Source organism: Sinocyclocheilus anshuiensis, unplaced genomic scaffold (assembly GCF_001515605.1).
Source record: "Sinocyclocheilus anshuiensis isolate Anshui unplaced genomic scaffold, SAMN03320099.WGS_v1.1 scaffold1683, whole genome shotgun sequence".
Taxonomy (NCBI): Eukaryota; Metazoa; Chordata; class Actinopteri; order Cypriniformes; family Cyprinidae; genus Sinocyclocheilus; species Sinocyclocheilus anshuiensis.
In genome coordinates, this window is record NW_015548387.1 from 69,693 (window position 1) to 73,694 (window position 4,002).

Consider the following 4,002-nt stretch of genomic DNA (forward strand, 5'->3'; position numbering starts at 1 on the left):
ATTGTAGTTTTATTTGATATATATTAGCATTTAAACATTTGGGTTTACACTAGCTTACACTAACTTTTTTTTTTTCTCTCAAATTAATATTCAGCAAGATGGCATTAAATTGATCAAAAGTGACATTTACAAAAAAAAATTATTTCAAATAAATGTTTGCCCTTTTTATTAATCAAAGAATCCGGACATAAAAAAATGGATCTCAGTTTCTACATAAATATTAAATAGGACTACTGTTTTCAGTATTGATAATAAGAAGAAATGTTAAATAAAAAAAGCTTGATATAAGATTTCCAATGATCACATGAGTTGTTCATATGATTCATATAATTTATGAACCAATTTTGAAAAACTAATGTTACTGCACCTGTGTTTAACGTGACCTTCAGGATAAAGTAATTGCAGAAAAACAATTCTGAACTTCATTCTATATAAACCATATTATAAAGCAGTGAATGTGAAGGCTCAGTGCTGGAATGTTTTTAATGGTTTATGATTTATGTTCTTTGTTGATAAATGGCTAGGCCGATCTTGCTTAGCTCTCTGATGTGCAGCTGTCTCCAGCAGGGGTTCAGATAAAAAATCGGCAGCTGGCAGCAGGAAGTGGCTGCCATTGACAGCCGGAAGGTAGGAGGGACCTGCCATTCGGTAGCAGCCAATCAGTAGCGACCAACTTGGACGCAACCAACCAATCACATAACTACGACAGCAGCCAAGTACTTTAGTAATGGCGGCGATTGCTCGAGCGGTAAGTTCGGAAATTAGTGATCGGAGTAATGAATAATTGTTATCTTAGTGAACGACAGTGTAACTTTGCCTACTTTAGTTTAATTGTTCAATGTAATCTAATTAGTGGTAGAAACGTAGTCGTGTATAATCGTTGCTTTTAGTATGTTAGGGGCTACCATTAACTTCAAATATTACGTTTAACAAATATTAACGTTTGTTAACGTGTTAACAGAGTCTATTGAATAATATAAAGCGAATGTTGTTTGACTGGAATTATATTAGATACACGTGCAACTCTAACCATATCTTTTTGTGTGTTTAATTTTTCAGGAGATTGTCTGATATCCATTATCCTTATTGATTTATTTTTTCGTCTTGCAATGACAACTGACCAAACAGTTCTATTAAGAACTACTCTTCTTTCTCTGCCTTCTGCCTTCTTTCCCTTATTTCTGTATTCACCTTTTGTGTACCTGACTATCGGTTATGACAGGTAAGCCATTTCATTTCCAAAATCTTACGAACTTAATTTGAACAGAACATGCAAAAACTTATTCATGGGAAAATGAATGAGTTTGTTTTGCTATTTTGAGGTATGTTGTTTTCTCTAATACAATGCATGTGCAGGTGTACCACTTGCTTTTGGAGTAGATGACATCTATTCTGGGACAGGCAGTTGTCCTACACTGGACAGCTGGGGTGATGTCAAATCCTGAACACTTTCAGGCAAAGCATTTAAAGCATGCCATATATTTTGAGGATAATGGCATCCGTAAGCATTGTACAAAGCACACATGCATTTTACACGTTTGTTCATGTTGGCTGTAAGTTAAAATGTATTAACTTGCTCTTGTCTTTCTAGAAAAATATTGCTTTCCTTGCTTTTGTTTGAGTTCCCGACAAAGGAAGAGGTGACATTGGCATTGCCCTAAGTGCCAGCATATCTTGTCGTGCCCCTGACTTTAAAAAGCACCTCCATAATCATGGTATGTGAAATGTAATTAGTTACATTTATTTATTTTGATTTCATCCATGTTAAGATTTACTCCCCTCGTCATTTTGTATTGTTTGCAGATTTTGCAGTTACAGATATTGACTGTGTATCTATGTTCAGGTTTACATACTGTATAATTCTGTTCCATGGAGTTTCATGGGGGGGGAACTGTTCTGTGTTCCAGTTGAAGTTCTAAGCATGTGAATGCAAAACACTTGGTTGTCTTTTTTTGTAAAATCTATACAAAATATAATGGAACTGTTCACGGTTCCTTATAACTTTTAGGCCTGGTTTCACAGACAGGGCTTGGATTAAGCCAGGATTAGGCCGTAGTTAAATTAGAACATTTAAGTAGCTTTTATAAACGTGCCTTAGAAAAAAAACATTACTGGTGTGCATCTTGAGACAGACATATTTTAAGATATGCTTTCAGTTAAAACAGCTCAAACATGCATTTTAGTCTGGGACTAGCTTAAGCCTTGAACCCTGTGAACTGTGAATTCATGTTAAATACATACATGCATGCATACATTTATTTCTGTCGGAAATTCTTCTTCATGTGGTCCTGGAGGAGGGTGATGCTGCATTGTTTAATCTCTCTTTGGTTTGTTCCAAATTCAGAAGTCTGGTGGATACAGACTCATTTCGAAAGAGGGCACACTTCTGCTGGCTTGACAGTATGTATTTTCTTTTACATATTTGATTAAATAGGCTTAAAATGGTGCCATACCATTCAATTTCTCAGTTGCCATGTCTGAATTTTTATCTTCGTAATAATGCTATTTTTTTTTAATGCTTCTCATTTCAATATACAGGTGTAACAAAATGGAGAACAAAGTCCGAGCCATGCCAGGAATTTTACAAAATGTACACACTGCAGCCTTGCAGACACTGCAGTGAGCTTTACACGAACTGCTTACCAGGTGTGCAAATTATGCATAAATGTGATCACTGCTAGGTACTTGATGATAAAATGCAATACGAATAATCATTAATATGGCTGTGCATGCATGTCTACTGTTCAGAAGGCAGTTTAGGTATTAATGTCACCATTTTCTTATGAATCCTCTAGGCTATGTGGAACTGGATGAGGAGTAATTTCTAACTGCGAAATTCTGAAAAAACAGAGGTGTTAATTTATCGGACCAAAAACCTCTGCATGTAATAACCTAGAACACTGTCTAAGACTTGATGGCTGCTCTGTCAATTCTTCGTCATCAGTTAGGAACCTAGGTGTGCTATATGATCGCAATCTTTCCTTTGAAAGCCACGTTTCTAGCATTTGTAAAACTGAATTTTTCCATCTCAAAAATATATCTAAATTATGACCTATGCTCTCAATGTCAAATGCAGAAATGTTAATTCATGCGTTCATGACCTCAAGGTTAGATTATTGTAATGCTTTATTGGGTGGTTGTTCTGCACGCTTAATAAACAAACTTCAGCTGGTCCACAATGCAGCAGCTAGAGTTCTTACTAGAACCAGGAAGTATGACCATATTAGCCCGGTTCTGTCAACACTGCACTGGCTCCCTATTAAACATTGTATAGATTTTAAAATCTTGCTTATTACACTGGCCCCCGACTGAGCCTGGTTTCTCCCAAGGCTTTTACTCCGAAAACACCCATCCAGGGTTTTGCAATGATTGGTTCAAGATGCTGGAGGAGTAACTCGGTATAACTCATCCGTTCCATAAATGCAAATACCTCAGGATTGTTGTTAGTGATTCTGATTTCTAATTTACATTTTCGTCTACTTGCTTACTGGATGTATTTTATACTGTTTATATTGTATAGAACTGACTTTAACAACATACCAAGCCTGTTACAAATTTAATGGCTACTTTTATTATATACATATGCTGTTTCTTGAAATACTACAAATGTAAAAAATATAACACAGCAAAATATGATTTTAAATAAAGGTCATTGAGACCTGTCTCTTTTTTGTCGTGCACAGTACACATACCATTTTTTTTCCCAGAAAAAAAAGACAAATAGAATAAGAAAATGTTAGCATTAGTTAGTCAAGTGCTGACGAAAATGATGTGTGTTCAAATCAAGTGCCATTGATCAAAATAGTATTGTTTTTTATCAAATGAATGCAGTCATATCAATCGTATATCAATCGTAATAACTTAGTTTTAAAGGTTTATGCTTTTATTTATTTTAACCATATTTCACATTTATTCACATACAGTATGTTTCACTGGCGTATGTATTTATATGTTTCCATATTTTCCCAATTTGTATTTTATATTTAACATTCCATTCCAAAT

The 4,002-nt window shown here is 35.0% G+C and overlaps 1 long non-coding RNA gene across 1 annotated transcript; it reads left to right on the forward strand.

Moving 5' to 3' along the window:
- The first annotated feature begins 731 nt into the window (after positions 1–731).
- On the forward strand, positions 732–2,874 carry LOC107656713 (uncharacterized). The gene is made up of 6 exons (XR_001630593.1): positions 732–748; positions 1,060–1,222; positions 1,357–1,501; positions 1,592–1,715; positions 2,345–2,400; positions 2,539–2,874. It is a non-coding gene; the product is annotated as an uncharacterized LOC107656713 (long non-coding RNA).
- The last annotated feature ends 1,128 nt before the right edge of the window (positions 2,875–4,002 follow it).